At 46.1% G+C, this 24166-nt stretch overlaps 1 protein-coding gene across 2 annotated transcripts in view; it reads left to right on the top strand.

Annotated features, from left to right (window-relative positions):
- The window catches only part of Tead1 (TEA domain transcription factor 1), a 231700-nt gene that overhangs the window by 49422 nt on the left and 158112 nt on the right, over positions 1-24166 (top strand). The window lies entirely within an intron of this gene.

Raw genomic sequence — 24166 nt, 5'->3', positions numbered from 1 at the left:
TAAGACCAGTTAGGAGTTGGTGAAACCATATACCATTGGTGCTACACTAGGGAGGACTGCCAGGTTAAGAATCCCTAGGTCCTGGACCAGGTTCTAGGAGATGTCAGGTTTTACTGGCAGGATAGGAGTATTGAAGGGTGAGTGAGTGGGCTTGAGAATACTCTGCATTCTGAGAAGGCATTATATGATAGGTTTCAGACTTTGTCTATGTTTTGAGGAGATATATGTTATTGAGGGAGATAAGGCTAGGAGGAGGTAGGGTTTGGAGTCATCTTAATAGGGGAACAATGGAAAGTCCCGAAGGAGAGGAAGTGTCCCACACTTTGGGGTTGGTAAGGGAGTCTTGGTGGGGGGGTAGAGTAAGGCCTCAGTTTTAGTCAGTATGAAAAGAGGCTCTTCAGGGACTAGAAGGAAGAGGACAAAACCCTGAGAAAGTTGAGAAGAAAAGAAGTGTGTATCTTAGCTGTGGTGTCTCTGCCCAGCAACGGGGTAGAGCAACTGGGCATACTGAGGAAGGGAAGCGTGATCAGGTGGCCTCAGAGGGAGCAGAGAAGTAGGCCAGGAGCCCTGGGCTGGTGGGGGCAGCCATCAAGACTCATGCCAGAGACCCAAGATAAGGCTAAGTCTCACTGGAGTGAGAAGGAGGTATAGACCAAATGGCCCGAATAACAATCAAAAATGACAGACTTGTAGAGAAGGGGGTGTAGGAGGGGCAGGTGATTGAGGATTTGGTTGGGGGATACGTGTTGTGGGGCCAGGCCCTCTATGTCTAAGTCGTAGGCAGAGGAAGTCATGAGCTTGAGACTGTGCCAGCTTTGTGAGTTTTGGTTTTAGCCAGGAGGATTTGATGTGTATGGCAAGAGGCATAAGGGGAAGGGCAGGAGCGGAAAGCAAAGAAGCTTGGGATGCCAGGGACTTTGGACCATTTGCCGGTGCACTGGCAGAGGTCATCAAGGTCAGCTAGCATTGGAAAGTCAAATGTGCCGTTTTCTGGCCACCGAGACTGATTATCGAGTTCGTAGTGAGGCTTAGCGGTATTGCAGTGCCGAGTAAGACGGTGAGACTTAGCGGTATGGGGGTGGGTGGGGGTGGGGAGAAAGATTTGAGGAGACAGGCAAGAGGTGGTGACAAGGCCTGGCTTTGAATGAGAGGGTCCCATGGCTAATGAGATGAAGTCCTGAAAAGGGGGCAACAGAGCAGGAATCCCAGCATGGGGCAGAAGATACATGGTCCACACTGGGGACTGAGGAGAAGACCTATAGTATACACACGTGTAAGGGGTAGGGGACCATGGATCACTGAGATACTGAAGGAAGGAGGGAGTAGTGAGCCCGGGAGGACACAGAACAGGGGAAGTGCTGTTGGAGAGAAACTCAATCCAGAGGGCATCCTCAAGTGGATGCAGGTTGGTCAAGAGAATGGCTAGATCACAAGGGATGGGAATCCCAGACCAAGTGATAGGCGCTTAGGAGGGCACTGGGGACTTAGTGGTGAGACAAGTTGAGCAGGACTCAGGATGGCAGAGGCCAGCAGAGGCGAATGAGCCGCACCACAGGAGGGCTGAGTCAGCAGTTTTGTTCTGTTAAGGGAGTGACCAGGTAGATCTCCACAGGAGGACCCAGGCTTCCCTCCCTGGGAAGGAGGTGCAAGTAGGCACAGCATGAAACCACTGAATGAAGCCACTCCTTGGAGAGAAAAGCAGTTTCCTGCACTGCCTTGGATAGCGGAGGACAGTGTCCAGCTGCAAAAGTGTTGGATTTTAAGAGGGTATGTCACAGGGCGAAGCCGGAACAGCCAGGGCTTAGTGTGGACACTGTCAATAAATGAGGTGCCGACAGTTATGGTTAGGAAGGACCAACCAGCCAGTAAGTGCTTCTGAGAAACATTTTAGCCAAACCTGGAGTTATTTTGCACCCCAGCTTCCCTGCCTGTCTCTAACATGACCTTGTTAGCCAGCCCCCACTCTGCAGCCCATTTGGAGTAAAGCTAAAATGGGCGTGGTGGCACTCATGGAGCTGAGGCAGGAGGATTGCTATGTTTGTTGTTGTTTGTTTTTTGAGATAGAGTTTCCCTGTGTAGCTCTGGCTGTCCTGGAACTGACTCGAACTCACAGAGATCCTCCTGCCTCTGCCTCCCTTATGCTGGGATTGAAGGCGTGTGGCGGATTGCTGTGGTTTGAGGCCAGCCTAAACTACAGTGTCGCTATCTCCGAATCTTAATTGAAAAGCTCATCCCACCGAGGAGTATGGCTGTCTTTGTAGAAAGACAGTGTAAGATAAACACATTATATATAGCATATTGTGTGCGGATGATGTTTTCAAAGTTAGACAAGGAGCGTGGTCAGTTGGAGAGTCAGAGGCAAGCGTGTGGGAAATGCCTTCCACACACTATAATTGCAGACTGGGAGTGGGTCTGTGAGGTGCTGTGGGTAAGAAAATTCCTTCTGCATTGCACTTGGCTTCTTGGTGGCAGGAATTCCCTCACCGGGCTTGTTTAGTTCCCTCTTCCTTGTTTAGTCTCAGTATCCATTTTTTTTTTTCTTTAGGTTTTTAATTTTGACTTTCTGAAACTTGTTAAATGCTTGATAAATGTATTGCCATCAGGCTGCTATTTCCTGGAGACCCGGGATGGGTAAGGTATCTCCTGGGTAAAGGGATGTGGTGATGAGCTGGCCATATCCCCTGCACCCAAGATAGTCTCTGCTGGTAATACATGGACCAGGTCAAGGAAGAGGTGACAGGAGTATTGTGGGAGGCATCCCTCATGTTAAGTCCTGTGACTGACAAGGTGACCTGATTGAAAACACGGATGGAAGGGGCTGCAGTCTTGACCCATTTGTAGCTGCTGGGAATCCTGTTTCTTGCATTCCCCCCCCCCCCCCCCCAACAGTGAAGCCACTGATCTTTCTTCCAGGATCACAGCAACATTCAGCATTAACGTTGCACCTGTCTGCTTCCACCGCCAGTCTGCCTGCCGCAGAGGCGGGGCAAACAGCTCTTCCTGAGCTAGCTGGAAGGCTCCCAGAAGAGCAGAGGACACAGCCTGACAGCCACGCAGGGGCATTAGGTAGCTGTGACCTGGTCTGGTCAGCAGGCAGGCAGACAGTTACTTGAGTGGCTAGCATCTGATACTCATCCCTCCAGGCTAGTCTTATAATGGCAGTGGAGAAATAAGCTTGCCTCCAGTGTGTTCCCAGAATATCTCTATCTGCAAAACATTTTGGAGGAGATGTTTGACTTGCAAGCTTGTGGTTGATAAAATAAATATATTTTTTAAAATGTAAACCTCTTTGGGAGAGGTTTGAGTTTTCTCCCATCCCCAGGGGAAAAAGAGGCCCTTAGTTAACCTCTTTTCTTCCTCAGTGTAGAATTCTTGCCATGCTTTGTGAGAAGAAGCATCTTTGGAATGTGCCACCTGCAGAAATAGACGGAGCTCTGCCCAGACTGTGGGGCCTGGCTATTGTTTGGGCGTGTCGCAGCCTGACACCCGCAAGGCATTTGAGGGCCTGGAATCCACGGCTCTTACACTGTGTGAAGGCAGACAGCCCGGTGTTTAACACTAAGGGAGTCTCGCATTCAGTGGCACCTGGTTAGAACAAAGCTTGGTGCCTAGAGAGAGAACCTAGTAAGGTGTAGGAGCTGAGTTGGTAAAGGACTGACCGTGAATGAGGCCCTGTTGCACACTCCCAGGTCGTGGTGGAGTAGAGGTCCCCAGCCCCACCTTGTTTTAGTGTGTGTGAATCCAAGGGGCATTTGTTCAAATGCACATTTGGACTCTGGGTCTAGGACAGGCTCTGGGAATCTGAATTTCTCAGAAATTCCCAGGCCATCTCAACAATGCCTGTCCACTGGCTACACTTTAAATGGCCTTGTTCTTTTAGGGTTCAGCCAAGTTATATCTTAAGTGTCTAGTGTGCGTTCAGGATTGTGGAGAAAGGTGGAAGCCCCGCATGGTGGAAAATCACAATTCATCCTTGTGAACTTGAGAGATATTATCCATTGCATTACTGTCTGGGATGGCAGGTGGTTTTGGCTTTATATATGTGGCTCTGGAGCCTAGTGTAGGACCTTGTGATGAGGTGTATCTAGCACAGTGGGGCCCCTAAGCCTGCTGACTGATGGTTGATCATCTAACATTTATCAGTGCTTTCATGGTAAAAAAAAAAGCATGTGGAGTCTCTAGTCCTCAGGTCCTGCTGTCTCCAGATGCCCAGAGTCGGGAGTATGCCTGGGTGAATGACGGGCCGGTCAGATCCATCCTAATCATTGAAGCCGCAAACACGTGCTGTGGATTGACAGTTCTGCACATTGAAGACTCTGTGATGTCTTGCAGGAAGGAAGTCTGCTAACTTTGTGTTATCTGAGGAGATTGAGTCCAACATATTTATTTGACCATAGTGTGGGGGTCCCTGCCCCATTTTATTAGTGCAGGTTGCTTAACCTAAAGTCAGTAATTGATCCCAGTGAGTCAAATGGGACTCATTTGTCACTGGCAAAACGTCAAGTAGGGACTGGGAAAAGATGGTTTAGTTGATAAAGTAGTGCGAGGAGCTGGAGTTCGGATCCCCACTGTTGGGGTCCACCCAGGGCTTTGTGCATGTGAGGCAAGCACTCTGTCAGCCAAGCCGCACCTCAGATCGAATGATTGATGTCTCTTAAGTCAGAGGTTGAAATGAAACCAGAGTCCAGAACCTTCTCACTCGCCCCTGAGTTGCAGTCACGGTGGAGGCAGCATGGCAGCTTTGCTCTGGGCTCACTTCTGGGCCCTGATGTGTGACCCTCCAGTATCACTTTTATTAGGTTCCTCACCCGTAAAAAGAGTAGTAGTACTTCCTTGCTTACTTTCTGGGCCTGTGCAGCTAGGTCACTGACCTTCACAGTGCTTCCCAGCTCTGGAAGATTAGGGACAGGAGCTAAGTGCTAAGTTCTCTTCTCCCCGTGGCCCTCCTTCTTCCTTAGGCAGCCTCTGAATCTAGGACTCCTGCTTCTTTGTTCTCAAAAGCTGTCACTTAGCTGAAGGGGAGACTTCTCTTGAGGGGTAGGGGTTCAACTCCGCCTGTAGGAGTTTCAGCCTATAAGTCTTGTCCAGTGATCTTCAGGAAATACAGTGGCCTCATCATTGGGTAGATAGACCCTTGCTGTGTGTGCAGGGCAAGCATGCAAGTGTCGGAGGCAGATGCAGTTGACCTTTCCTGGCTCTCTGTGTCGTGGTGGTGTCTGGCCCACTTCCCTCAGCCATGACCAGGCAAGTTTGCCTTTAGCTAAAGGTGCCTGCCTGCTGTTGACTTGTTTTACCCAGCAGGTACCTACATGGGAGTACATACTCATACACAAACACCTGAGTTTGGAGACAGAGCTGTTACAGAAACATCTCAGCACCCAGATAATGGTTTCTTAAAAGAAATTAGATCTAAAATTAGGTTAGTTTAGTCAGATTAGATCTTTTGTGCTGATCAAGTATTGACATTCTGTAGTTAATTCTTAAGTAAAGTCCTTTAGCAAAGGAAGTTAAAATACAGAGATTAGGGAAACAGAACCCAGAGTAAATGTCCAGACTCGGAGGTAGTCCAGAAAAGCAGGAGCTGGAATGATGTTTCAGGTGTCTGAGGACTGTTTTTTTTCTTTATAGTTTAGGAACGCAGTGAAGGCTTCTGTCTTAAAATACACACCATCTTTTCCACGCCCCATGGTTAGCCAGGGATCCCCTGCCCCCTCTTCCTCCAGGCCCCTTTCCTGAGCCTTTTCGAGTCCACACTAGGAAAGGAGTACGACAGATGGAAAGGAAAATAAACTGACAAACCAGACCCTGCTCCGCTCTCTTCTGGTACTGCGGTGGTTCTGGGTCGTTCTTGGTCCCAGCTCTGGGGAGAAAGTAGCACAGGGAAGTTGTGGAGCATTTCCAGGAGCAGGATTGGAGTGGATGCCTTTGCCAGCGTTCTGTATACTCCACATCAAGACACCACCCCCCCCCCCCCCCCCAAGACCACACAGGACACTGAGGCTTTCAGGGGGCAAATGCAATGCCCTGGAGCCCAGCTGCAAAACGTGGCTGGGTTGGCCCCAGATCTCTAGGTCTGGACCCCGTTGCACACTCCACCTCTCTCCTAGTTCTCTGCTTGACCTCCCTGTGTCTTTGTTGCCCCTCTCCCCACCCCCTTCCTTCTCTTTTCTCCCCTCCCTTCCTGTGTTTTTCTTTTTCTTTGTCCTGCATTCTGGGGTTACAACTGGGACCAAGGCCGATAGATACCGTGAGACCTGTGCTGACAGGCGTACTCCCACCCCTGCCCCAGCCTCTGTCCTTTCTACATCCTTGTCATTTCTCCACCCTCGTTGTTGCTAAGGTGTCTTTGTGATCCCTGTATCTCTCAAGCACCTCACTGTGAGGTCTGTTATTATCTACAGCACAGAGCTTGACCTGAATCTGACTGACTGCATGCCTGCTTGCGGCCAGTTGTGATTTAGTCTTATGCAAGGACAACCTATGTGTGAATTTTAAGTTTATAAACCTTATTATTTAAAAAAGCTTACACCACCCCCCTCAACAAAAAAATATTACAGACCCAAATTAGCCAGACCAGTATCTCAGTTGGAATAGTGATTCTGAAGCCTCAGATCTTCACATTGGATTTTACACTTCACTGTCAGTATGTTTATGTACTAACCCATGACCAAACCAAAAATCCATTCCGAGTTAGAACTAGAACAGTTAGCCTTATCTTCCTTCTGTAACTCATTTCCATTAGCTGCATACCGTCCTTCCTCAGTCCCTAGTATTTAGCCTTTTGATTCTCCTTTCTTCATGTTACCTATACTCACATATACATTGTTTCCATTTGTACATATGTTATTGGTTAGATTTTCCATATGAATGAGAACATGCTGGTTTTTTTTTTTTTGAGATTGTGTGGTCCCATTTAAAATTATACATTCTAAATCTATCCATTTTCCTGCAGATTTTAAAATTTCATTTTTTATTTATATCTAAATAGTATTCCATTTCTTATGTATACCAGATTTTTCATTATTCATTCATCTGTTGGTGGACAGCTAGGTTGATTCTAATTCTTTGCTATAGTGAGTAAAGCAACCATAAATATGGGGGTGTAAATATCTCCACTATAAGGTATGGCGTCTCTGGGTATGCACCAAGTAGAGAAATAGCGGGGTCGTGTGGTAGTTTTTTAACTTTTATAAAAAACCCCCAAACGGATTTCCACAGTGTATTAATTTGTACCTCCACTAACAATGAATAAGGGTTCTGCCCCAACATTTGCTGCCAGATTTCCTTTTTAGAGACATGCTGGCAGGTGTGTGTGCTCCTTAGAGCATCCTGGGCTTGAGTCTAGAGGGAGGACTCAGGTTTACATAGGCCTTTCTAATGTCCATCTTAACTGTTTGGTTAGTGGAGGGGAACAAGGGACATATTTCGCTTAGTGGCGGATCCAAACGTTTTGTTTCTCTTACCCAAAACATAAACTAAAAGGAAGCTTGGAGGTGTGGGTCCTGGAATAGCTTGGGTGGGCATATAGAAAGTTAATGTGGCGGGAACCTTGGAAGACGGATTACTAAATGTGTGCCAGCCTTAAGGAATGGAAAGGACTTGAACCCGGGAAGAAAAGTAATTACCACTCAGTACCTTCAGTGCTGACCTCTAAGTAGCACTAGTGGTTTAGCAGCTGTGACGAATGTTTCCTAATTTTAGTCCAAAGAATAGGTGTCTGGCAATGGATCAAGCTTCAGTTTAAACTTCTGTTCTTGAAAAGAGGAAAATACATTTGATTCCTAGAGAAAGGTGACGCGTGTCACATCCCCCGTAACTGTCTTTTACACCCGAGTCTTAGTCCTGGGCTATCAGATGATGGCAGGGGACTCACTTCTGTGGACGTGGACATTGTGGAAATCACTTTGCTCACAAACAACTCCCTCTTTCTCTAACAGGCGATGGAGGAGGCTGTGCGTGCCTCCTCTGCAGCAGGATCCTTTCCTTTGGCTTTCAGATGAGAAAGCTCTTCTTTGTTTCCCGGCTCTTTACTGGCCTTGCTGACCACTGTGGAAGAGGTGTTGTGTGTGAGCCCTGAAGATCAATCACCTCTACCCCATCACTGACCTCTGGCTTTCCACAGTTCCTGTGTGAATTCAGTATTGCTGAAAAATGACAGGTTCAGAGCTGAGTCCGAAGGAGAGCAACGGGAAAGCAGGATACTGCCTTCACTGAGCTTAGTATTGGGCAGGTGGTGGCACTGGCTAGTTTTATGTCAACTTGACACAACTAGAGTCATTTGAAAGGAGAGAGTCTCAATTGAGAAAACGCCTCCATAAGATCTGGCTGTGAGGCATTTTCTTACATATTTGGTTGTGAGCCTAGCCTTTGATGGCTCAACTGTCTCACTAGCCCAAGACATTTTCTTAATTAGTGATTGATGGAGGAAAGTCTAGCCCATTGTGGCTAGTGGTCCTGGTTTCTCTCAGAAAGCAGGCTGAGCAAGCTATGATGAGCAAGCCAGTAAGCAGCATTCCTCCATGGCCTCTGCCTCAGCTCCTGACTTCAGGTGCCAGCCCTGCTTGAGTTCCTGTCCTGACTTCCTTCAGTGATGGACTATGACATGGGTGGAATGTGATGTAAGCCAGGTAAACCCTTTCCTCCCCAACTTGCCGTTGGTGATGGTGTTTGAGCACAGCAATAGAAACTCTAACTAGGATGGTGGTCTTTACAGGCAGGTACTTAGGCACACTAGTCAAGGATGTGGTGGGATGGCAGCTTGAAGCAGGGCTGTCCAGATGGATTTGGGTGCCCAGGAAGGCTTTAAGAGAAATGTAGGTCTATTGATGGATGGTTAGACTCATCATGGCAAGATGTCTGAGTTCACTTTTTGAACCCATGATAGACATTTGATATGTTCTACTTTCTTTAAGATCCCATGTTATCAGTCTATCTGTATAACTGTGGAATAACACCCAAACCCAGAATTACCATCCTACTTATTTGTAAGTGTGTAGTTTGAGTGATGTTGAGCACTTGGGCATAGTTTTGCCGCTGTCACCACTGTCTAGCCTCAGAACTCTTCTGTAAAAGTGAAACTCTGGGGGCCGGAGAGATGGTTCACAACCATCAGTAATCCAGTGCAGGGAATCTGACACTCTATTTTGTCCTCCATGGGCACTGCATGCTCGTGGTACACATTTGAACTTGCAGGCAAATACCTATACTCATTCAGAAAGGGGAAAAAGACACTGGAACTCTGTGCTCATTCTGTAACTCCTCCCCATCATTGGCATCCGTCATTCCTCTTACCCTCTGTCTTTATGAATTTGACTCCTCCAGCACCTCACACGAGGGAGGCCATTCCAGTACCAGGCCTTTTGTTCCTGGCTTATTTTACTCAGTGGCATCGTGTAGCATTTGTCACAATCACCTTGTTTTTTAAGTATGATTATTCAGGGTCTCATTTTTACTCCTGGCATGTGTGAAGTATTCCTGTCCAACACGCCCATTGTCTTCCTCTGTCACCAAGAAGTCATTCATGTGCTCATCTGTCTTCCTGTCTATTTAGCTACCAAAAGCAGGTGATAAGCCCTTGGTGCATGTTTAACTTTGTGAAGAGAGCAATTGAACCATTGGTTGCAAGAGGCAAAGATCCAAGTATTTGATCTCTGATCTCTGATCTTTCTTCTTCTATTCAGCTGTCTCAACTTTGGTCTGATGTTTACCCAAATCTTCATTAGAAACAGTCTGAATAATTTTTAAAGAATGATTTAGAATGGATTTATTCTGAGCGTGTGTATGGTGTGTTTGATTGTGTGTACATGTGAGCCACAGTGCATATGTGAGGAAGTCCTATGAGAGCTTTCAGGTGTCACCTCTCGCCTGCCTCCTGTAGTACTACAGAAATTGTTTGTAGTGCTGCATATCTTTATGCTCACTTTGGTCTCCTGTGGAGTTTGTGGTACATTTCTAGGGCGTCACAGAATCTGAGCCTCTTGAGGCTGTCCCCCAGTGTAGCTAGTAGACTCTTCACAGTCACCCTAGTGTAGTAGTGTGGTTTACTCACCATCATGCTATGATGTGCATGCCACCTTGAAAGGTCTGCTGATTAGAAACTCTAAAGCAGTGCCTTAAGTTTGCTCGGACGTGGCCCATTTCCCTCTCTCTCGGTGAAGATGCATATGTGCTTACTGTGGGTTCTCTATCTGGTTCTAGTTGAGCTCTGTGGAGATTTCCCAGTGTAGATTTTAATTGTTTCATCACCACCAAGGTTGGTGTTATGTGGGAGGAAGTCAGGCCAGGGACTCTTTCCTGGCCACTGAGGATGCGGAGAAGCGGAAAAGCACACTGTGTCTTGTCAGGTCTCAGCTCCACTGAGTCCCAGTGGCTAGCTTGGCTCTGGAGCAGCTTTGCTTTTCAGTTGCCTTTTCTAATGTTTGTCTTCAGCTGCCTTTAAAAACATGGTGTGTGTGTGTGCGTGCGTGTGCGTGCGTGTGTGTGTGTGTGTGTGTGTGTGTGTGTACACACCTGTGAGGGCATATATATGTGGAGACTAGAGACCAACCTTGGATATTGTTCCTCAGGTGCCATCCACCTTCTTTGAGACAGGGTTCCTCAATGATCTTGGATCTTGCTGAGTAGCCTGGGTGGCCAGTGAGCTCCAGGGTCCAGCAAGCTCCAGGGTCCAGCTCTTTTTGCCTCCCCAGCACTGGGATTACAGGTGTGTATCAGTGTACCCTGTCTGTCTGTCTTTCTTTTTTCCTCTCTTTCTTTTAGTAGGTTCTGGGGATCAGGTCCTCATGACTATGTGACAGGCTTTGTGCTAACTGGACCATCTCTCCAGAGCTTGACTGCCTCCTCTCCTATTTATTTTGAGAGCAGAAAGCAACAGTGTCCCCCTGTGATCTTAGTTTAAAATGTGTTCACATCATCCATAGTCGAGGTAGCTTTCTATCCCATAGCACCCGTGCAGAACTGCCATACCTCTAGCAGTTTGTTTTCTGCCATTGTAGATCAGAAGACGGACTAGACCTTCCTCGACACCCTTCTCCCCTCCCAGCCTTTCCAGTAGATCCCCGGTAAGACAGCCTGTAGCTGTTTTTTTTTTTTTTTTTTTTTTTTTTGGTTTTTCGAGACAGGGTTTCTCTGTGTAGCTTTGCGCCTTTCCTGGAACTCACTTGGTAGTCCAGGCTGGCCTCGAACTCACAGAGATCCGCCTGGCTCTGCCTCCCGAGTGCTGGGATTAAAGGCGTGCGCCACCACCGCCCGGCGCCTGTAGCTGTTTATTGATCATCTCCAATGATGGGAGGGTGAGCACCTCAGAAGACAGTTAGACCTTAGGTTTAAGGTGACAGGACTTGGGTTCTAGTTTCAAGTTTATCTCTATCAGTGGTATGACTTCAGGTGAGTAACTTGATGTTTTTAAAGCTTATTTGTTGTTCCAGATACTGGAAAGTAAGATTACATTTTTACCCCGTAGTTACAACAAGGATAAACAAAATAATAAAACTATGATCCAGGAATGTGAAAAAATGAACTTACAGAAATAGAAGGCAGGATGGTGGGTGTCCAAAAGGTGGACATCGGCGGGCATTGGAAGATTGGAGAATGAGATGGTGGTTAGAGAGAGGGTCAGAGTTTCAGTTGGGGATGAAGAAAGCACGCTGGCCATCTGTTTGACAGCACAGTGACAGGAGCTAAGAATGATGTATGTTTCGAGGGCAGAGAGGTGGCTCTCCAGGTGCTGATGCTTGGTCCCAAACCTGACAACTTGAGTTCTATCCCCTGGAACTCACATGGAGGAGGAGAGAAGAGAACAGAGTTCCTGCTGCCCCCCCCCCCCCCCAATCTCCACAGGTGCGCCCTGGTATGCACGTGTGCACACACAATAGATGTAAAAAAGTTTTTTTTTTTTTTTATTTTTTAAAGATAACATATATTTAAAAAAAACAAAACTAGGGGGCTGGAGAGATGGCTCAGCAGTTAAGAGCACTGGCTCTTCTTCCAGCGGGCCCAGGTTCAGTTCCCAGCACCCACATGGCAGCTCACAACTGCCTATAATTCTACCTCCAGGGGATCCGATACCCTCACACAGACAGACATGTAGGCAAAACGGCAATGTACATAAAATAAAAATAAATAAATTAAAAAACCAAAACAAAACTGGAGTTTTAAAAAGAGATGATACATATTTGAGGTGATAAATGCATTAATCAACCTGATGAGATCATTACACAGTGTGTATAGGTATCCAGAGGTATATATTGATCCCATGTATTAATAGAAAATTAACTTTACAAAACATCAAGTCCTTATGCCTCATATATGGAACTGTGGGAACGTTACTGTGAATGTGATGTGCTGGCTAGTTTTTGGTCAACTTGATACAAGCTATGTTCATCTGGAAAGAGGAAACCTCACCTGAGAAAATGTCTCCTTCATTAGACTGGTCTGTAGGCAATGTCTGTGGGGATTTTTTTGGGCCCACGGTGGGGTTTGTGTGTGATGTCATTTCTGGGCAGGTGGTCCTGGGTTGTTCGAGAAAGCAGGCTGAGCAAGCCAGTAAGCAGTATTCCACCATGGCCTCTGCTTCAGCTCCTGCCTCCAGATTCCTGCCATGGCTTTATTTACTTGGTGCTGTGACTTAGGATATGTAAGCCAAATAAACCATTTTCTCCCCAAGTTGCTTTTGGTCATGGTTTTTATCGAAGCAATAGAAACCAAGCTGAGATGCTTAGCATCTTGCTAGTCTGGTGCAGAAGCTGTAGCTTTGCGTCTCACTTCCACAGTGATTCTGAATTTGGAGTTTATTCTTTTGCAGTGTAGATGGGGTGGACATCCTTTTTGAGTTTATTCCAGCTGGGGCTGTGACCTGCCTGCGGGGCTGGACAGGGCTGAACTCTGTCCAGGTTTGCACCTTCTCCACTTTCAAAGTCTGATTATACAGGCCCTTGTTTGTCTCTCTTCCCTTTCTTGGCTGATTTTCCTGCCTTGGCATCCCCACTAGAGGACAGATGAAAACATTGGGAGGAAATGAAGCTCAGTCCACATGCTAGTATCTGTTCCCTTCCACAGAAAAGCACAGGGCTTTGCCGACAGTAAAGGCAGAGTTGGGTTTCTAGATGCATAGCTGTGTGCCCAGCCCATGACCGTGCTCCTCCGTAAGCTTTGCTTCTTCTAGCGCTACTGTGGGAAAGCCCAGAAGGGAATGGTTCTGGCAGGAGGCTGAACTCTACCTGCCTCTTCTACTCAGCTCCAAGACTCAGCATTTACTTCCCTTTTATGTTTACTCAGACACTAGCTGGAGATGTGAGAGTTCCCCAGTCCTGATTCGAGCAGACCCATGAGCTCTCCATGCCATTGAGATATACTGCTGTTAATGTCTAATGGGACTGATGCGCATTGAGCAGAAACAGTTGCCTGTTAGGTGTGTTGCTGAGTATATTCCTAATGATTAACTTAATTTCTAAGAAGAAAATTAAGAAACTGTCAATGTGATGCTGATTAAAATTTTAAATACCTGGGAGGCTGAGACAAGAGAATTACCATGAATTTGAGGCCAGCCAAGGCTACATGGTGAGGTCTAGGCTAACCTGGGTTAGAGAGCAAGGCCCTTACCCCTAGACCTTTTGAAAATGAAAAATGGTTTGTATGTTAACATGATTTAAAAAGCAATTCTTAAGTAAAATGTGCCTGTGAACAGGACTATTTAAAATATTACCCATCAGTCTGGAAGGGTATCCAATTAATAGGACCCTTGGAGACCCTAGTATGTTGGGCTTTTTAGTCACTCTTTACTGGGTACTGGGAGAGAGGGAGGCAGGATCCTTATGGGGCTCAGGGCACAGGCACTTTACCAATTCTGGAAGTGTTTTTATGTTTTAGATAACCAGCATTGCTGTGCCAGTGAAGTATGCTGAGGGAGTGAGTGGGGGAACCTAGTATTGTCTGGAGCCGGATTCAAGAGGGCTGACAATCTCTTAGCTCACTGCTGAGGGACTGTGTGCTGCGTCTGGTCTTCAAACAGGTGGTTAGGAAGTATTACCAGAGTTAAGGGCTGTCTGGATCAGTGGAGACATTCTTATTTATGCAGAAAGCACTTAGTGTCAGTACTGTGTGAGATCCATGGTTCCTTCTAGGTGGGGTGGGGGTGGGAATAGGGGCTGGGGCTTGTCTCCATTCTGTACTGGTAGCCTTCCAGTTGTTCCTGTCTTTTGCCTCTGGCGACAGTCCTTAGGAAAGGTTTGCAAGGATGTTTGGCACCACAAGAAAACTTTGGACGAAATGCTGAATTCGACACAGAATGAAACATTGAAACGACTATGGTCTTGAACCTCACACGTCTTTTGAAACGGTGATCGTGGGGTTTCAGGTGCAGAAAAATGCCAAACATTAGATGTTAGGTGGACAGTAGAACCCCCCAAGCAGCAAGGCAGAGTTACAACAAGTTATTAATGCAAGAAAAAACCCTGAATGTATGGTTCATACTGAGTATCTTGGCGGTATGATATGGATAATATTTCCTGGTACATTTCTTCATGTTCCATGTGATGGGTATTTATGGAGAGAGCTATTCCTCAAAAACTAGATTTGAAAAAAATCCAATTAAATGTCGGAAGCACAAACTCTCCAGTTTGTAGGTGGGTGTGTTGGATTTATACTATCAGAGGCACACTGGTGGTTGTGTTGATGGCCTGTAAAGGAAGCCGCTGACTCGGTGGGATAAAAATAAGCGCCTAGGTCAGCCTCCCCATGCTGCCACCTGGCTCTTCCAGAAGAGCAGGCTTCCGAGAGGCCCTAATGGGCTTGTTGAAAGGCCCCACTTGGCTTCTTATTAATGTCCCTCTCTGAGCAGTGCTCAGCTCTCTGGCTAACCTTGTCAGAAGGTTACCCTCGGCCCTCCAGGGCTCAGCTAATTTTAAACCCAGCCAGCCAGTGCGGTGGCATTGTGCTGCGGAGACATCAGCAGCTCCCTGGGAGACGAGGCCGGGGAAAGATGAGTTGAGCCCGTGTATTTTTCTCATCCTCCTGTAAGTGGCCAGGCACACTGACCAAGCAAAGAGAGCTGGGATAATAATGAGAGCTTTTATGGTAAACACCAGGATTCTTACAGAATTTTGAGCTGGTTGATGCATGGTGTGCTGAGCTCTGCATGGACTGTCTTGATTATGACCACTGGGGCCGGTGGGATCCTGTGTTCTGGGAACCAGGCATGGGTTGTGAAGATAGGATCGCTTGATAATGAGTGCCCTGAAGTTCCTCACTGATTCAGTTGGGAGAGGGGCTGTTTCTTCCAGGCTACGAACCCAGAAATCCCACCATTCCTGCCTGTCTGCATGTCTCCTGTTGTTGTGGCTACCACTAAACTATTCTTTGTAAAATCTTTGTTGCTTTGAGCATTTGCAGTAGTTGCTTGTTTAGAATATTGTGGTGTCTTAGAATACTTGTTATCCCTTTGTTTTAACATAAAACATAAACCAACTACAAAGCAATGTGACTTTCAGGGATCGCCACTCCACCCCACCCCAGTCAAAATTAAGTTACAAAGAAAACTTAGAGCCAGGCATGGTGGTGCATGCTTATAATTCCAGTACTCAGGAGGTAGAGGCTTAAAGATCAGGGGTTCAAGACCAGTCTTAACTATACACTAAGTTGGAGGCTCTCCTGAGCTGCATGAGAACCCCAAGAATCTGGAGAAAGCTAAACCCAAAAACAAAATCCCAAAAGTTAGGGGATTTGTTTTTTTTTTTTTTTTTTTAAATCTTACATGCTGATGCTGATGAGAGACCTGTTTGCCTTCACATCCCCATTTTGGGAATCTCCTGTGCTTATTATTAGAATTAGCTCAGCCTTCCTGGTATTTCAAGGCATTCCCAGTTTCTTTCACACCTGTGAGATTTTAGTGGGAGACTTCATCTGCCCAGTTGATGGCCTGATCTTGAAGGTTACTTGTCAGGTCCAAAGGAGAGCCTTGGTGCTGGGTCCACACCCACCCACTTATAAAACAGTTTCCAGGAGCCAATTAAAGAGGCTGTGTGTGGAGCAAACTAAGATGAAAGAATGATGGACGTAGAATCAATAACCTGCTAACTCCATAGGGTGATTGAAGTTCACTTTATTTGAAATGGCCAGGCTGGCCAGACCACATCAAGCTAGCAGTGTGCCTGTGTGCATGAGGGCCGTGGCACGGGAGGGAACTTTGATTTCATTTTAGAAAGGAACAGAACAGCGAATAAATGCTTTTTTACTAGCATTTTCTTTCTTGAAGGTCTGCCTCTCCTACTGTAGACCTAATTAGCTCTGTGGTGCTGGAATTTCGTTTTGAGAACATTAAAGCTGAGCAGCATCGGGGATTTGTAGAGTTGGGAGTCCTTGTATAAACCTTTTGACTCAAATCTGACTTTCATGTATGCTATTGGAAGAAAACCCTCTCTCCAGCTTGCCCCTGAAACAGTTTTTAAAAGCACCTTCAAAATGGTCAAGTATCTTAGACAGAGTTCCTCTGGCTTCTGCGGGAACCGGAGATTGCAGATCTGCAGTGGAGATGTTAAGAAAGCAGCTAGGAATTCTCAAGTGCATTTCTTAAAGCGGGGCCTCTCTCCTGCACCTATTCAAATGCCTGCCTCTTTTCCTCCCTAGGCCCCTCTTTCTCACCTCCCGGACACTTCCCTCTTGTACTTGGCACGGGTGTAGACAGGCCTGCTGTTATTTTTGTAGTAACTTGATACTTAGAGCAGCCCCCAGGCCTCAGGAGATGAACTGGCCCCAAGTTGAAAAGGCAGCTCAGGCCCATTCTGTCATAGTCCCCCAAGCAAGCCAGGCAGCTGCTTTGGGGGCGATCACTAGTGAAGACTTCATATCACAGCTCAGGAGGTAGCAGACCCTGCTGGGAGGTGGGGGCTCAGCCTTGAAGTCAAGAAAGAGAGGGTTGATATTGAGTCTAGTTGAGGTTTGGGGAAGTGGGAGAAATATTTTCAAGACAGTGACTTGTTGCTTTTGCTCTGTGGGTCTAGACTAGGGTATGCCTGAATTGGTCTTGGAATTGTTTAGGTGAGGAGGGATTTTGTGCCCCCCTCCCCCCTCCTCCAGGGTCTTAGTGTGCAGCCCAAGCTGGCCTTAAAATGGCAATCCTCCTGCCTCTCCCTCTTGAGTTCTGGAATTATAGGCATGTAACATGAAGCCTGACTTGATTTCTTAAAAGTCATAAAAATGTGTTAAATTTGATGTTTAAATAAATCGTTGTTTACTGAACTGTAGTCGGTGTTAGGAGGGCTGCACAACTGAATGGAAAAGAGTTCTTGCCTTTGAAAATTGGTTATGCAGAGTGGACACACATTTAAACTGTAGTTACTAAATACTGTCACATCTAAGATTTATTCAGCAGTTGCTTGAGAACCTGCAGCATGCCAACAAAGTCAAGATGCATGTCACACTGGAGTGTGGTGTTGCACACTTTCAGTCCTAGAGCTCAGGAGGCAGAGGCAGGCAGATGTCTGATTTGAGGCCAGGCTGGTTTGCATAGCAAGTTCCAGGTCAGCCAGGGCTATATAATGTGAGTCTCAAAAGAAAAAAGGTATTCACACTAGTCTGTATACACTCAGCTAAAGTGGTGTATAATCTGTTGGTGACAGAGACATATTATCTATTAAGGATTTCTTTACCATGGTGATAATATTCTAATTTTTGATGAAAAGTAATGGGCACAGTTATTAAGTGCAGAATTAAAAATTCACATGGACTATGTGTTCACTTAACAAGAATAATTCATTGTTCCAGAGAGAGAGAGAGAGACAGAGACAGAGACAGAGACAGACAGACAGACAGACAATAGTCACTCCCTTATCTGGCTTCAGCCAATTTCCAACCAGAGTGCCAAGATTGTTTCTCCTGGTGAGTTTGATCTGGGTAGAGATTAGGTTGGCTTGGGGGTGGGGTTTTAAATGGCCCTTGAGTTCGCATCTTTTGTAATGTGAGACCTGTTTTACTATGGATGCTTCATATCTGGGCCTTCCACCAGTGCAGATTGTTTGTCACTTGAAGGGTAGGGACGGACAGCTGATCTGGTACCCACGGACATTCACACATAGGCACTGCTCTGGGTTTTTGGTTAGCCTCCTGCGTTAGCGTGTGTTGACTTTGCTGGCCTTTGCACAGTAGCCTGGAGAGGTGAGGCTTGAATCACCACACTGTCACTCTCAGCCTCTCTTTGGGGACTAGGGAAATATGCTGGAAGACTGAAGACAAAGTTGGGTGAGCATTTATTGGAGCTGAGTGACGACCCACCCCCTGCGCACAGAATTAATCCATGGTTTTGGGCTGTTCAAACAAGGCACCTGTGTAAACCGTCTCCCTGAATTGTCTCTGAGTGTCACTGTCACACATTTGTAAATTTGGAATGCTTAAGAAATTCCTGAGATGATCTAGAGAGTTTTTCTGGCCTCAGACCACACTAGAAAATGCTTTTGATTTAAAAACTCTGGTTTCACACTGATGAAATAAACTTTTTTTTCGAATAATTTATTTTTATTTTATGTTCATTGGTGTTTTGCCTGCATGTGTGCCTGTGTGAGGGTGTCAGAAGCCCTGGAACTGTAGTTACAGACAGGTGTGAGCTGCTATTTGGGTGCTGGGAATTCCAGAGGAACCCTGGTCTTCAGGAAGAATAGCCAGTTCTCTTAACCACTGAGCCATCTCTCCAGCCCCAATTTAAAAAAAAAAAAAATCATACCCTTATCCTTTCTCCCTCCACACACAAACATACATGCATAAAGCACACAGAGCGTGCATGCATGCGTGTGCGCGCACGCACGCGCACACACACACACACACACACACACACACAGAGCTCACATGCTTTTTCTGAAACACAGTCCTGGTGTTTTCTGGCCTGCTCTGTGAACAGTTCCAGCTCTGCTCTTGGCCTGTGTGGCCCATGTGCTACAGGCCTAGAGCCTGGAGCCTGAAGCTCCATCATTCTCTCTTGGCTCCAGCCTTCTATGCTTTCATGCTTGGCTATGACCTTAACACATTAGCACTGTTATACTCTTAGAGAGTTTACTGCTCAGCCTTCACTGTATCCTTCCAAGAACTTGAGTCACAGAATAGACTCCCATTTCTGTGCTCCTGGGTGCATCCAGTAGTCAGTCCTCCTGCAGTATGTAACATCATCCAGTCAACCGTTCGTGTTTTCAGCCATCAGCTCAGCACATTAGTTATTCATCCAGCTAATATTTGAGGAGGAGGGTCAGTTAACATGTGCTAAGCATTCTGTTGAATATCAAGGACAGAAAGATCCCTGAAGGCTCCCAGACTGGCAAGAGTGGCAGCAGGCAGACTGTGTCCCCTTAATACACTGACCATTTGAAGTGCTACCTGTGGGAACACAGAGCAAGTGGGAGTGTCAGGTCAAGTTTCTAGGGGAGGAGGGGATCTTGAAGGATAATTAATGTGCCTTATGTCTTCTGCGTATATCGTGCTTGCCGAGTTAGGGTGTCTTACTTAGTTTCTATTGCAGTGATGAAACACCATGACCAAAAGCAACTTCAGGAAGAAAAGATTTTCCATATAGTTTTACAAGAAGTGAGGGCAGTAACTAAAGGCAGGAGGAACCTGGAGGCAGGACCTGAAGCAGAGGCCATGGAGCAGTGCTGCTTACTGGCTTGGTCCTCATGGCTTGCTCAGCCTGTTTCCTTCTGGCACCCAGGACCCCAGTCCAGGGGTGATACCATCCATAGAGAACTGAGCCCTCCCACACCAATCAAGGAAATACACCCAGGCCTGTCTACAGGCCAATCCTATGTAGGGATGTCTTCCCAGAAGACCCTAGTCTGTGTCATGTTGACATACAAAATAGCCAGCACACAGTGTTTATTGATTTCCCATCTCTTGTGCCTGGATATGGATGAAGAGACAGAAGAGTATGGACCTCATTCAATAAATGCTTTATGACATTAAAGTAGAATGACTAGAAAATGGAAATGTTCATTTTATGAGTTTGAAAGACTGCAGAATAGCAAAATTAAAAGTACAGAAATAAATTATGGGATGGGGCTAGCGGCCGAAGTAGACTTTAGGAAATAACCCAAATTTGGAGACCCATATGGCCTTCCAGTTTGCCTGAGGGCCCTCCAGTGTGGTTCAGTGCATTTTGGCAGCTGGAGTGGAGGCTAAAACCTTTGCTGACTATGTGGTCCCCCCCCTTCTTTAGAGATCTTTGTAGAAAGCTGTGTGTGTGTGTGTGTGTGTGTGTGTGAGAGAGAGAGAGAGAGAGAGAGAGAGAGAGAGAGAGAGAGAGAGAGAGAGAGAGAGGAGAGAGGTTATGAGTGACATCCCCACCCTCACTGGGGAGGATCCAGTGCCTGTTCTCATTGGATGGTTCTTCTGCTAATCCTCGGGTGCTCATGGCAACACATCCGATAGCTGTTGTGCTCAGAACTACTGGAATAGACTCGGAGTAACCCAGAATCAGAACCATCCTGAAATACACAGGCGATTTTCGCTGTTCTTTTTTATCTTTTCCTCCCCCACCATCCTTCTTTGGAGATAAGGTCTCTCTGTGTAGCCCAGGCTGGCTTCAAATTTGTGACCTCTGGTACTGGGCTTACAAGCAAGTGCCACCATGCTTGGCTGGGTCCCCCCCACCCCCTGCCAGGATTTTTATTGAAGTGTAACTAACATGCTTAGAAAAAAGTGCATGCGTCATCAGTATCGAGTCCCTGTATTTTTCCATTGTGAACACTTATGCATCCAGATCTTTTTGTTTTGTTTTGGATACAGGGTCTCTTGTAGCCCAGGCTGACCTCAAACTTCTTTGTAACTATGTATAAAATTTATTAACTCTGTTGCTCTTACAGGCATGTGCCATTGCTCTCACCCCTAGTAACCTTGATTAGGCTTTTCTTTTAATTTAATTGTCTTATTTTAAAAGATAGGGTCTCACTATGCTACCCAGGCTGACCTTGAACTTGAAGATTTTCTTAACCTCAGTGCTGGAATTATAGGCATGAGCCACTACCCTGGCTGATAGATTAGTCTTGTTGGTATTTGAACTTGTTAATGGAAGCCTAGAGTAGATCTCTCTTTGCATCTGGTTTATGCCACTAAACAGCACCATTGACTGCAATAGCAACATCCCACAGAACTTTCACTGTGGCAGCCAGTAGCCACGGTTGCTCCTGAGATTATGATTTGCTGCTGCTTTAGTCCTAGCAACTGATATTTAAATGCAACCCGTTAACGGTTACCATGTTGGACTGTGGGTTTTTTCTAATATTCCATTTTATGACTATGATGCAGGCTATACATCCTGTAGTTAATAAGAACTTGAGCATCTCCGAAAAAAAAGGGGAGGGGGATTGAGCATCTCTAGCTTCCCTGATGAGTGCTCACATAAATGTTCGTGAACCCAACCTCTAAAGAACCTCTCTTCTTTGTGGGCCTTGTGAGGATTTGGAATTGCCGAGTTAGCAAGTATGCATCTAGTCAGGTCTAGTGGTGCATAGTGACTGCCAAAGAGTTTTCTAGAATGCTTGGACTACTGTATACTCTCATCAGCCGTCTGTGAGGATTCTGGGCACTCAACATCTTTGACAACACTTGTCAGCCTTAGGCTTTTATTTTAGGGCCTGAGAAGATGGCTCAGCAGGTAAAAGTAATTGCTGTGGGGCCTGATGATGTGTTTGAAACTTCCAGAATCCTAGATCTTCTGTAGTAAGATGGAGGTAGAGGTGGGAGTTACCCAGAAGCTCCCCGGCCAGCTAGCCTAGAATAGACAGTGCAACAACAGAGACAGCAAGAAAGACTCGACCGTGTTGAAGGGGAGAGCTGATGGCAGACGGTTTCCTCAGACCTCCACGTAGGCCACGTAGTGTCAGGGTGGACATGTTGTGCTAGGTATGTTGAACACCTTCCCGTTGTCTCTTTGTTTTTTATATAGTGCATTGGTTTTTAAAATATTTTGTCATTTTTGCTGTCTGATTATTTTGTAGGAATTTATTATGTATCAAGTGATTGTTTGGTAACTTTGCAAACTTCTTTGTGGTTTCATTTTTGAATCTGAGTCAGGTTCATACTGTGTAGCCCTGACTAGCCTGGAACTTGCCATCCTCAGTCACAGAAGTCTGCTTTCATCTACTATCCCCCCCCACCCCATTTTCTTTTCTTAATGCTTCTTGAAGTACAAGGAAGTTTTTACTTGTAACAGTCCCTCAGTACCCTCCCTCCTTCCTTCCCTCCCTTTCTCCCTTTATTGCTTTCTTGAGGGTTGGTTCTCTATAGGCTGGCCTTGAATTCCTGGGTTCAAGCCATCTTCCTGTTTCACCCTCTTAAGTAACTGTGATCAAATATTTGCTGTTACTGTCCACATTTTGTCTTTATTATTATTATTATTTTTAACTTTACTTTTGTGCACATGAATACGATTGCCCAAGGAGACCAGAGAACATTGGATCCCTGGAGCTGGAGTCACAGGCAATAGTGAGCTGTTATTTGGTCTTCTGCAAGAACAGTGTGTGCTCTTAACAAAAGAGCCATCTCTCCAGCCCCACTCACAAAACATTTTAGATCTATTTATTTATTCATTTACTTACTTATCTACTTATCTATCTATCTACTTATCTATCTATCTATCTATCTATCTATCTATCTATCTATCTGTCTGTCTGTCTATTGTGTGTATGTACACATGCATGCATGTATGCCACTGAGCAGGTGTGTAGGTATAGGACAACTTGAGGCAGTGGGTTTCCTCCATCTTTAGTGTTGGGTCTTGGAGTTGAATTTAGGTCAAGTGAGCTTGGTTGCAAACACCTTTGCCTGCTGGCCTAACTCACCAGCCCCATTTTGTCCTTTGACAGTAAGAATTTGATACATTAAGGTAATCTTCTGGGTCTTCTTCTAAAGTCTTTATTGCTTTTGAAATTTAGATCTAAAGTCTCTTTCAGGTTGATTGTAGAGTATGGTGTGAGGTAAGGGTCATTTATTTTGTTCAGATAGATCCTGATTACCCTTATTTATTGACACAACTGTCTTTTACCCTTGTCACAAATCAAGTGCAAAGGCCTGCTTAGGGGTTGTTTCTGGACTCTTGAGATACTGGTCTGTTTTGTACCTTGGTGACATGGACTTACTGTGTAACCCAAGCTGGCCGCAAACTTGCTGTGTGACCCAGACTAACCTCTAACACAGGATCCTTTGGCCTCAGCCTCCTGGATGCTGGGGTCATGGTCTGTGCCACAGTGTCTGAACGTGTGAATTTTAATATAGGCCATTGTAAGTCATTCAGCGTTGGGCTTCAAAAGTGCGTGAGTGTGGATTTGTTGCACCAGGTGAGTCTTACCCACAGCTTTAGCTAGCTTCGTTAGTTATTAGAGTCCTAATGGTCACTGTCTGGGGTCCTAGAGGTAACACAATATCAGTTTCTGTGCCCTAGGTGTTTGGGACTCAAAACTGAAACCCAAGTATGATTTAGGTTAACTGTCAGGATGTCTGCTGGGGTCCTTTAGAAATGAATCCTCAAGGAGTGGTGTCCTCATTTCCGACCTTGTTTCTAGAAGAGTGTGCTATGACAGATCGTTTTTTTGATTTCCTTAGCTTGCCAGGGGATGAGGGTTGTTTTCCTTCTTGGTTGTGGTAGAGCCTAGATTTTGGATCTGCAAGTGCTGGAGAGATCCATGAGGATCCCCTGCGTCTTTGGAGATTTGATGCAGTGTTTGTGGTAGGTGAACTAGAGCAGGGCTTGGGCTCCTTAAGTGAACAGCTCAAAATGCCATCTTGGTTCAAGATTTCTGTGTTGTCTGTCTGACCTATGTCCCAATGAGAGGCGAGCTGTGGATTGCCTTTCTCTCTCTGTTCCTCCAGTGTGTCCATCAAAGCCATTCTGGTACTGGTGGAGGCCCAGACCAAAAGAGTAGTTATAATTCCCAGAAGCTGGAGAGGAAGGCAAGGATGGTTCCCCCACATATAGTGGGAGTGATGTTTCTGATGCAAGGGAGTGGGCATTCTGAATCACCTAAAGGGTGGGGGGCATATCAGGGCAGGTCAGCTGCTGGACTCTGATGTGAGTCCAGAGCTAACATATCATTAAATTGGCTGGCAGCAAAAAGTGACACTAAATGAGTGTCTTTTGTAATCAGGGGTGACTCCTGAGGCGTTCACCTATAGATCTGCCACCCAGGGAGCCAGTGTT

This window comes from Peromyscus eremicus, chromosome 1 (assembly GCF_949786415.1).
Source record: "Peromyscus eremicus chromosome 1, PerEre_H2_v1, whole genome shotgun sequence".
NCBI lineage: Eukaryota > Metazoa > Chordata > Mammalia > Rodentia > Cricetidae > Peromyscus > Peromyscus eremicus.
Note: the sequence above shows the minus strand (reverse complement) of the source record. Positions and strands in the feature narration are given on the sequence as shown.